The sequence below is a fragment of the Eschrichtius robustus genome, chromosome 4 (assembly GCF_028021215.1).
Source record: "Eschrichtius robustus isolate mEscRob2 chromosome 4, mEscRob2.pri, whole genome shotgun sequence".
In the NCBI taxonomy this organism is placed as follows: domain Eukaryota; kingdom Metazoa; phylum Chordata; class Mammalia; order Artiodactyla; family Eschrichtiidae; genus Eschrichtius; species Eschrichtius robustus.
The window spans coordinates 122,062,241-122,074,407 of NC_090827.1; positions in this window are offsets into that span (position 1 = coordinate 122,062,241).

Here is a 12,167-nt window from a genome sequence, read left to right on the forward strand (position 1 = left end):
CACCGGGTGACAGAGAACTTGATGGAGGGCACAGACCTCAGCTGGTCAACAGGACTCACTGACCACAGCTCAGGTCTCAAGATGTGGACTTGTTAGTCAAAATGCTCCTAGCAAGGGAGTGAGGAAAGAGAAGGGAAAGGAACTCAGGACCAAGAAGACTGAGAAGGAGCCAGACAGGTAAGAGGAAAAGGTATTATGGAGGGCATTATGCTAAGTGAAATAAGTCAGACAGAGAAAGACAAATACTCTATGATATCACTTATATGTGGAATCCAAAAAAATACAATAAACTCGTAAATATAACGAAAAGGAAATAGACTCAGGTACAGAGAACAAACTAGTGGTTTCCAATGGGGAGAGGGAAGAGGGGAAGGGCAAGAGAGGGGTATGGGATTAAACTGGGATTATACAAACTACTATGGGATTATACAAACTACTATGTATAAAATAAATAAGCTACAAGGATATTGTACAACACATGAATGTAGCCAATATTTTATAATAACTATAAATGGAGTATAACCTTTAAAAATTGTGAAACACTATGTTGTACACCTCTAACTTATATGATATTGTGCATCAACTATATCTCAAAAAAAAAAAAAAAAAAGGAGTCAGACAGGTAAGAGGAAAAACAGAAAAGTGGGAGGTAACAGAATCTGAGAGTCAATGTCTGATGCTGCTAAGAGAACTGTCTCAACACCAGCTTTTTGTATTTGCAAGTTTCCTCTATGAGGTTTTTTCTTCTAACCCATCTTCATATAATCCTACTTAACATTTATACCTTTCAATATCAATTTAGATATCTCCTCTTCTGGGTGCCTTCTCAAATCTGCCCCTTAAACACATGGTTATGTGCGCCTTTGGCTGCTAAATGCATTTGCACTTATCCTTGTGATAAAATTTAAGCTCCTTAAACTATGAGATTATGTTTTATTCCTCGCCGTATCTCCAGATCATAACATGCTTCTCAGTGCATTGTTAGCATTTCAGCATTTGATAAATTTTTTTTTAATCTTAATAAATTGCTCTTTTCTCTGTCCCAAATCACTTTTGTTATACTTCCGTCAAGGCACTTATTACCTATTATTATTTTTGTATGTTATTTCCTCTCCCCAAGAAACCATTAGCTCCTACTACTATGATTGACAAGCAGTGTATTGCACAGAGTAAGCATTTTCTAAATATTTGCTGTATAAAATGTCACCAAACTCATAAAAGGTGATTAAACTACAGTAAGACTGTTTCCGGATTGGCTTTTGAACTGTGTCTGAAGACATTTCCTTTTATAACTTTATCAGGAGGCATGCAAGAACCTGGGGGAGTACTGTTTTACACTCATTTGACTACAAGAAGCAAATTAGCTTAAATGGAAAGGGGGGGAGTTTCTTCCTATTAGGAGTAGGACTGCTGTGGAAACTCTGGAGTGAGCTGGAATCATGCCCTTCATTGCGGGCAAGAGCATTCTCTGTCCTTACCCTCCTGCACATCCTCTGCTTCCATCCTCCCGCTCACAGTGGCCTTTCATTCATTCCTTCATCCTTTTCTTCCTTTTTTTTCTTTCCTGATAACAATGGTGGAATCACAAGGCAAGGGAGGGAAATGCTGTTGAAAAGCATTCCTGGGAATTCCTTCCCTGGAAGTCCGGTTGTTAGGACTCCGAGCTTCCAGTGCAGGGGGTGAGGGTTGGATCCCCGGAGGGTTGGATCCCCAGGAGGGAAACTAAGATCCCACAAGCCACGAGGCCAAAAAAAAACAAAAAACAAAAACCTTTCCCTAAGGTTGGCAATGGCCTCCTACAGCTCCAGAATTTACAGATCCTCCATTCAAGAGAGGTTCCAAACTGAGGTTGAATTATTTCATCCAGCCCCACACTGAGAGTGAAGGGACTCTGATTTACCCAGTGTGTGTCAAGTGCCTACTCCTGGTCCACTCAACTGTAGGGTCTTGCAGCAAAAGCATGGCTAAGAGTTATCCCTGCAACTGCAGCAATGGATCAGTAGGGGATAGAGGTTAGGAAGGATAGGAAACTAAAGAACTAGACAGAAAGAACCTACTACATTATCCACTACACAACCCACCCAGGTCAGAGTTTAAGAGGAGGAAACCATGTCTCGGGGGGAGGAAGGATCCTAAACAACTATAGGGTTGGCCCTAGATTTAATAGTCAGCAATCCAATGTAGGTAGTGTAGGGTCAGGTTTGATGTGACTCGGTGGACATGAAGGGCCTAGATCTCATCCCTAGTCACATCAGATACGGCCACTTATGGGGCAGAGGCTCCTTCAGCAGCTCCTTCGGCAGCTCCCATCTTGCTCAGTTATGTCTGACCAATTGGTGAAGGCTGGCCTGCAGGTGAAGGCACTGGGGCTGGGGACAATGGAGGCTTATGATTTCTAGTGTGTTCTGCATCTAGCAGCATATCATTATCCAAACTGACCACTTTGAAAGGCAGCATCTTTTTATGTAGCTAAATATGTTCTCGTAAGTATGAAAAAAATTATTTTCATTATAGTTTGTCACATCTCATACCACTTGTCCTATATTTATTATAGGAGGGGATGACATTGAGCAAGCTGTATATTTAATGTCTCATTTGTTTTACTAATGGAAAAATGACAAAGGAAATTAACCAAAAAAAAAAAAAAACCCACTGAATTTTATGGATTTGATCATCAACTCTGCTGCCTCATGTCAACTGTTAACTACTTTCTTAAAATCATATGGACTTTTAAAATTTTAACTCATAACTCATTGACCAGAAAGGGCCTCGGGGCCAACCTACCACCAAGTGAAATCTGACCATGTGTTGTTTAAAGGCAGAGCTGGAACTGCTCCAGGACTAGCACGACCCTGCTTTTCCTCTGCTACACACATTCCCCAACCACATCTCTGCCCTAGCCCTTTACAGATGTGTTACACCTGTAAGGATTATCTGCATTTTTAAACTAAAAGAAATAAAACAATTATCAGAAATTTTAGGTGTAGGAGAAGTGAGGTTGTAGAAATAGAAATGGATGTAGGTACAGAATTTCCTGTCCTTTCAAATGAGATCGCTGGATAAACATCTTTATTTAAGTTGGTCCACGGTGTTGGAATTGTTTATGAAGTGTTTTATACTATGGAGTGTGGACTTGAAGGAGTCTAGCAAAATTAGTTAAAGAATTTTTAATTACTTTGGTTCCATATCATCCTAATTTGTAATCCAACACCTAAAAATTGTTCCCCTTTCTACCGAGAAATAAACCATTTTTTATCCGTCTAGTTTTTTTATTTCTGTGCATTCCTTTCAGATCAACTGCACGAAACACAAAACTGTTCTTATTAATCACGTCTCTCTAGGCACACCTACACATTGTCCACCAGATGGCAATGGAAGCCCATCAACAGCTTAAACCACAAAGGAGAAAATTAATCAAGACAAAGGGCTGGGGGGACGTTGCTTTCTATCTTTTTTTAAACCTAATTGTTAAATGGAGGAGGGTTGTTGCATTTTAGAGCCTTAGATATTGGGCTTTTTAAAAAGCCTAATTAAAAAGAAAACTTTTAGAAAGATATGTTACTGACAGTGTTTTTAGTACTCTAACTAGATTACATTTTCTGGTGATTTTTTTCAATGAAACAAAATGGTACTGAACATCACTGCTTGGGTAAAGTTTGCTAAGATATATTTTTTAAGTTCTCAGTAATCTGCTCATTGAAGTGCTTGGCTGGGGGAGGAGTAGAAAGTGGCCTTCCTCTATATTCTTGAAATCTCCTATGCTTTTTCCTCACCCAACTAAGGCACATGAGAGAACATCCTCTTAACAGACCTCATCAGCTGCTGGAAACTGGGTCAGCTACTTTTGCATTTGGATCCTGGTCTTTCAGGCAACCATCCCTTCTTCCTCTATGACTTCCCCCATGTCTCATCCCACTCACTGAATTATTGGGATAATTGTGAGCTTGGGGGGAGTTTCTTAATCATTTTGAGTTTCATATTTCTCAACCTTAGAATTATTTTTTAAATGTCTACTATTTTGTGGAAATAATATTTTAATGAACCTAAAACAATGCCTGGTTCTTGGTAGGTGCTCAAACAATAGCAACAATTATTATTTTTGCCTCCAATTTCTACCTTATTTTGAAAGTGAACATGTGACTTATTAACCATAGTGATTTGTATAGTGTTCTTATCATTTTTGCCTCATGAGAAATGCAACAGAATTCTTGCAACAGAATTATGACTGTGCCTATGGTTTATGTGTGCAGGTTAACTATCAAAATTTACATATTTTATGTCTACAAAGAACTCAGGAACTCATGTATTTGCAGCCGTTACGATTTTTGGTTTCTTTAGCCTGGTAGGCTGAATACAACAACATAATACACACACACGCACACAGAAGAAATGCCACCTCAGCTCAGAGTGTGTCTCAAAGCACGTATTTTCCAAACTTCAGATGAGGGGGGAGAAACTAATAGATCTCAGAAGCGCTGGCTCCCCAGCTCTTAGTTATGGAGAAAGTATATGGATTATATGCTTCAGTTATGCAACTTATAGCTCCATTGGAGTTTCATGGAAAACAAAGTGAGAACTTTTTTTGTCTTGGAAACTAGACAGGAAATCCCCACTTTACTCATATATCCTAAATCTCAGGAAATAAGAACAGCTAGGCCTAGAGATCTTTTTTGGATTAAGCTTGTTCAATCTACAACTGGGTACCATGTGATCCAGTGTCTGTGGGGAGTCTCATTAGAAGATAATGGCACTAGTTTTGATAAATAATAAAGATCTTTATTATTATAAGTTTCTTTAGAGATGTAATACAGAGGCCTTTCACTGAAAAAGCAGAAAGGAAAGCTTCCTACAATACCTCTATATATATTTCCTCTCTCCGAAGTTCCTTACTCATGATAGCTAAAATCTCCTACTGCTCTTTTGATCCCCCAGTCCCTCAGAGGGACTTTGCTTCCACTCTGTTCACTACCTTCTTCCCACATGATGTAAAAGTGAGAAGCCATGGGTTCCAGTGTCCCTGTGCACCAGCCACACCCAGAGGACAGCTGGAGGTCCCCTGATTATTCTTCTCTTCTTGGTAAGAAGCATGTGGCATCCCCTAGAATGTGTACTTCTCTTTTCCTGAATGTTTGCCTACATTCCCTACCTTGTTATATTTAAAAGGAGAAAATTTCATGGGAGAAATTCTTGTTTAAAATAACTCTCTCTTGTACCAAGTTTCCTGTAGCTTAAGCCCTATAATATTATATGCTTGCTAGCATGTGATAAGGACTATTTTAGTCTATTACACAGCAACTGTGCATAGGAATCTACTCGATTTCTACTTTTCATTAGTGAAGAAGAAGGCTATTACAAGAAAAAAAAAAAAACACCTTTTTGAAAGAGTCTGTGAACCAAGAAAGTAAAGAAACTCTACTTCAATACCTGAATATAATATAGAGGAAAGGAAGGCCCTCACAGGAAGGACATTGTTTAGTTTACTAGGGCTGCCATGACAAAATACCACAGACTGGGTAACTTAAAACAGTAAAAATTAATTTTCTCATAGTTCTGGAAACTAGATGTCCAAGATCAAGGTTTCAGCAGGGTGGGTTTCTTTTGAGGCCTCTCTCCTTGGTTTGCAGATAGTATCCTCTCTCTGTGTGTCCTCACATGATCTTTCCTCTTCTTATAAAGACACCAGCCAGATTGGATTTGGGCCCATTCATATGACCTCATTTTACCTTAATTACCTCTTTAAAGGTCCTATCTCCAAATACAGTCACATTCTGAGTTATCAGGGGTTAGAACTTCAACATATGAATTATGAGGGGATGCAATTTAGCCCATGACAGAGATTTAAATTTTACTGGAATTAGAGTTGGATATGCCTTTGAAGACTTTAAGGATATTAATCAAAGTTTTTTAATTACTGAAAATATCAAAGTAAATAAAATCCAAATGACAAATAGAATGACAGGCTATGGAATCTGGAATTAGGAGAAAGTAGCTAAACCTCCCTCCCAGTGTGGGGATACCTTCTCCAGGATTCCCAGGATTTGTGCTTGAAAGTATTTCATGTATCAAAATTCAACTCATTTGTCCTTGTTCTGACATCTGAAGCAACAGACTTACCACTCTTCAGAAGAAAGCTTTCAAATATTTTAGGAAGTTTATCATTTTGCCTAGTCTTGTCTTCTCTAGTCCAAACCCCCCAAATTCCTGGACATTTTTTATATGGCAAGCTTTTTAGACATCTTGCTGTCATAGTGTTTTTTAAAAGTATGTCTCTCTAAATGAATTGGTATCTTCAACATGTTTTTAATCTGGCATTTTTGAATAGGGAATTGTGTTTCACACAATTGATTTTTTTCACATAATTGAAGTTTATCCTTTCAAGTAGTAACAGAAAAATTAACTTAATCTTCTGTAAAACAGAAACACTCCTTCTTATGATATTTTAACTTACAAAGTTTCATTAAAAAAAATCAGCCTTTTTTTTTTAAAATACTGAGCAACAGTATATCAACTTTACCTGCTTCCAGCAGATGGCACTAAAGATTGTACAAAGTAATTTTCGTCTAGGGTAGAGCTTCCCAGCCCTTTCATGTCATAGCAGAGCTGGAAAATAAGAGCATTTTTGCTGGATAAGTAAACAGTGTGTTGCAGCCGAAGAAGAGGAGCATCGGGATCACCTAAAGGCCCCCTCTGGTTCTGAACTGTGTTGCTTCTACATTCATATGTTGAAGCCCTAACCACCACCATCCCTCACGTGCCTGTAATGGAAACAGGGTCTTTGAGGAGGTGATTAAGGTTAAATGAGGTCAGAAGGATGGAACCGTGATCTGATAGAACTGGTGCCCCTGTAAGAAGGGAAGTCCCTGGTGGCGCAGTGATTGAGAATCTGCCTGCCAACGTGGGGGACACGGGTTCGATCCCTGGTCCAGGAAGATCCCACATGACGCGGAGCACTAAGCCGCGGCCTGCGCTCTAGAGCCTGCGAGCCACAACTACTGAGCCCGTGAGCCACAGCTACTGAAGCCCGCGTGCCTAGAGCCCGTGCTCTGCAACAAGAGGAGCCACCGCAATGAGAAGCCCACGCACCACAACGAAGAGTAGCCTCTGCCCGCCGCAACTAGAGAAAAGACCGCGCGCAGCAATGAAGACCCAACGCAGCCAACAATAAATAAATAAATGAATAAAAATTTAAAAAAAAAACAGAAGAGACACCAGAGAGATAGCTCTCCCCTCACCGTGTGAGAACACAATGAGAAAGTGGAGGTCTGCAAGCCAGGAAGAGGGCTCTCACCAGAACCTGACTGTGCTGGCACCCTGATCTCAGACTTCCAGCTTCCATAACTGTGAGAAAATAAATTTCTGTTGTTTAAGCTACCCAGGCTATGGTATTTTGTTATGCTGAGCTAACACACCATCTTTCTACAACAAACAATAACCAGCAAGAGGAAAAGTAATTGGCAAAATGGAAACATTGTCGAACGGGTGGCAAGATGATCAGTGTCAACATCGGGCACCCATTAACCCACTAGGAGGTGTTTCAGTATCTTAAAGGCCTAAGAAAGTACTGCTGCTGTAGAAAGCCAGGGAAATTCCAGACCCATTTTAATCTGTACCTCATCAACAGGAATGGCGGGAATACACTATAGCTACTAAGAGGTTCCCTTAGGATTGCAAAGAGGGGCATTCCTTTCCTCAGTGGACTTTCAAATGTAAATGAAAAGATGCCCTTTGGAACCTTGCTGCTCAAAGTGTGGTCCAGGACCGGAAGCAGCAGCACCACCTGGGAGCTGGCCGGAGTTTCAGAATCTCAGGCCTTCCCAAACCTACCAAACCAGAATTTGCATTTTAACAAGATCCTCAGGTGATCCATAGGCACATTAAATTTTGAGAAGCATCACTTTACATCTTATATCAGCAGAAAAAAAAAAGAGAAGAGTAAGCTTGGTTCTAAAGCTTCAAAGAAGCTCACTTTTGGGAATTCCCAAAAGTGGCAGTCCAGTGGTTAGGACTCTTAAGCTTCCACAGCTGGGGGCCTGGGTTCAATCCCTGGTAGGGGAACTAAGATCCTGCAAGCTGTGTGGCACAGCCAGAAAAAAAAAAGGAAAAAGGGGGGGGTGGTGGAAAAAAAGTTCACTTTTCTGTTTGGTGGAAATACATTTCTGGCCTAGGAGAGTTTACCCTGGATTTGTGAATATTGGGACTTATGAACAAGGAGCTTTGGGAACCTAACCTGTTCATATGTAAAAGAGTTTATAAGGTTCTAAAAATGGGTTGTATATCCCTGCTGTCAATGCCCTTCAGAATACCAGGTTAGAAATTCTCAGATGGTAGAGACCTGTGGGCTATGTTTATCATATTCTTAGTGGAATATATAGGGTTGTTCAATTTAACTAATTGCCTCAGACTACTGTGCATTTAAGTTCTTCCATTTTTTCAATATTCTAATGGTGATTGCTGCTCTCACTGTGCCTATATCAACAGTGTTTCCTTCTCCTGCCTCGTGATTCATTGTTTCTAACCTGCTGGGGGCTGGATAAGTGGATAACTGCAGAAATTACGGTATAGCTAAAATAATAGCCAAATATTCTAAGTGAGAACTTGAGAGAATTTTCTGTAAGTGCACTTTTGCACATAGGCTGACTATGTGGTAATTATTTGCCTAAAAATCCCACCTTTTTTTTTTCTTTTAGGATCTTAGTTTGTCTTAGACAGTTGAGACTTAAATGATAGTTAAATTACATCAACATAAGTGATCAAAAGACATGAACATCAGTGAAATTATTTCTTCCCATCATAATATGTCTTGGAACTCAACTTAGAATGCCCTAATCAGGGGTCCCCAACTCCCAGGCCATGGACCAGTACCGGTCCACGGCCTGTTAGGAATCAGGCCGCACAGCAGGAGGTGAGTGGTGGGTGAGCGAGCAAAGCTTCATCTGCGGCTGCCCATCCCTCCCCATCCCTCCCCATCACTCGCATTACCGCCTGAACCATCCCCCATCCCCCCCACCCCCCTCCCCCGCCCTGTCTGCGGAAAAACTATCTTCCACGAAACTGGTCCCTGGTGCCAAAAAGGTTGGGGACAGCTGGCCCTAATGAAAAGAGGAAACAAAGATTCACAAGGAACATAGGAAAAAAATCAAGAAATAAATATAAGAAAGTAGGATTATATGTAAAAGATCCTGCATAGGATCTTCAGGGACAGATTATATCCTATTAATCTTTGTATCCCCAATACCTGGCCTACTAAAAATGCAATAAATGTGTAAATAGATCAAAAAAAGGAGAGGAAAGAAGAAAATCGTGTCTTCATATTGGGAGAGGGACATCTAATAGGGAATGCCACTGAAAGAGGAAAGGTATTCTACAAAGGTCACATGTGATTTAAAAACTAGAGGGAAAAAAAAAAGCTGAGGAAGATAGGAAGCCAGGTACAACAGAGAAAGAACTGGATTAGCATTTTTTGAGATAAAAATAGGTGTTCATTTGTCCAAGGCTCCCACAACTTCTGTTACAGAGAATGTGAGTCCTAAATTGGGGGTGACAAATAGTGGCACGTGTGTCAGAATTTGACATTCAGCAAAAACGTCCCTCCTGCACATGTGGCAGGGCTTACTTTCAATTATAGCACTTTTTCCCATTGAACACAAACTGGGCAACAGCATTTATCTCCACATTGCCTATCAAAACAATTAAGATTGACACTACCATGTTTGACACTCCTGGAACAAAGTATCACTTTTAATGATTGGCAAAAGATTGGAGAAATGTCCTGAAGAAAAGGACCATCGTTTCTTGATGTTGAAAAGAATGAACCAATTCAGCTTAACTTTGCTATTCAAAGCAGTGGTCCTCAAATTTTCCTGTGCATCAGAAACACCAGGAAAGCTTGCTATTGGGTTGCATCTCCAGAGTTCAATAGGTCTGTGGTGGGACCTGAGAACTTGCATTTCGAACACTTTGAGATGTGCCATTCTAAATGTCATTGGAACAAATTCTAAATATGTAAAACTGAAAATCCTTTGACAAAACAGTACATCATAATTAGCATAGCTTTATGAAGAAAAATGTAAATTAATCAAGTATAGTACATAGTGAGTAGAGCAAAGACTTTGGAGCTAAACAGACTTTGGTTTGAGCTCTGGTTCTGCCATTTACAGGTTCATGATTTTTACTAAGATTACTTGAACTCTATATAAGCCTTAGTTTCCTCTGGTAAAATGGGGATGAGAAAAATATCCAATAGAGTTATTGTGAGGACTAAATGGGGGGGGGGGAATACATCTAAAGTGACTAGCACAGTGCCTGGTACATGGTACGCATTTATTCAATCCTTCATCCTTTTCCTCATTTTCTTCACTGATAGCAGTCGTGGGACTTAAAGCAGTAGAGTGAAATAACATATCTTCATAAAGGTTGTAGGATCTGTCATGCAAAAGATTCTTATAAGCATGCTAGAAAATACCATGGTGAATTAGCGGACAAGTGGAAAGAGCTTAGGTGATAAAAGTAGTGGGGAAGATGGGTTAAAACACAGAGTCCTCGTCCTCCTTCTTTAGGAGTCTCCCCTAAAGAGACAGGGCTCAACCTCAGTCCATATACCTGTGATTAAAATGGGCTTCTTAGACCCCAAAGCAGCGGTCCCCAACCTTTTTGGCACCAGGGACCAGTTTCGTGGAAGACAATTTTTCCATGGACGAGGCAGGGGGTCGGGGGGATGGTTCAGGCGGTAATGAGAGCAATGGGGAGCGGCAGGTACCAGTCTGTGGCCCGGGGGTTGGGGACCCCTGCCCAAGAGGATACATTCTAAGGACAGAATGCCAATTGGCTTGTTATTCCCTTACCCTTATAATAACAGCCCTTAATACAGGGCTTTTCTCTGAGCCATTTTTCAAAGGACTTCCAGGCAGCATTGGAACCTGTAATTGTGTAATCTTCTTGATGAAGCAGAGTGTGGTCTTTTGCTTATGCGGGGGCTTCGGTTTTTGCGGAAAAGCTGGAAATGCTGTAGAAAAGTGCTTGCCCATTTTGTGTAGATGGATGATGTATTGTTGAAAATCCTAAAACTCAGAAAGTACAAACTATTACAAAAGACAATTGTGGACTGTATATTTGATGATACTAATGAATTATTTTTAATGATTTTAGGTATAATAATGGTATTGTGTTTATGTTATACATTTAGAGATACATGTTGAATACTTACTGATAAAATATGTCTGAAATTCATTTCAGAGTAATCTCAGAAGGCACTTCCCTGGCTGTCCAGTGGTTAAGACTCCACACTTCCACTGCAGGGGACAGTGGAACTAATCCCTGGTCGGGGAATTAAGATCTCACATGCTGCGCAGCGCAGCCAAAAAGAAAAAAGAAAAAAAATTAATCTCGGAGGGTGGAGGTTGGTGCCAGTATAGATAAGCAAGATTAGCCTTGAATTGACAAATGTTGACGCTGGCTGATGAGTATATGATGGTCCATTATACTACTTTCTCTTACTTTGTATTTCTTTGAAATTATCTACCTAAAATGTTAAAAAATTCAAGTAGTTTTTATTAATGGGATATTGCTTTCTAGGACAGGATTATGTTATAATATGTGTACAGTGTAATTTTCTATAAAGATTCTGAAAATTTACATTTAACAAAATTATTGGCTTTTAAAACTAAGAATTTGGCTTAATGCATCTTTCACATGTAGGAACTAGTATATTTTAGCTTCTGGATATCGTAATGTAAAAGTATTGTTTGGGTTGCTTACTAGTGTAGTGTATAAAATGGAAAGGAAAAATTAATCAGAATTATGGAAATAAGAATAAAGATAAATTCCAAAAACAAAAGTACAAATCCAACTACTGAAATCTCATTTGTAATTCATTTGGTGCATTAAAGCACCAAGTATCATTAATTCACGGCAGCAACTAAAGGGAAGCTTCGCATTATTCTAGGGCTACAACACACTTTATGTTTGGCATAATCATTCAGTAATTAGACTTATCGCTCCAGAGATACAATCTTGCTCGATCCCATTCGGAATTCGACGCTTTTGAACAATTTCATTTCTAACAAACACAGAATGACTGTGGCATACTCAGGATTCCAAGATGGCAAAACGACTTGGGTAGTGCAGTCCCAGGGCTTGCTTACCAGTTAGCATGCTGGGACAGGCCAGAG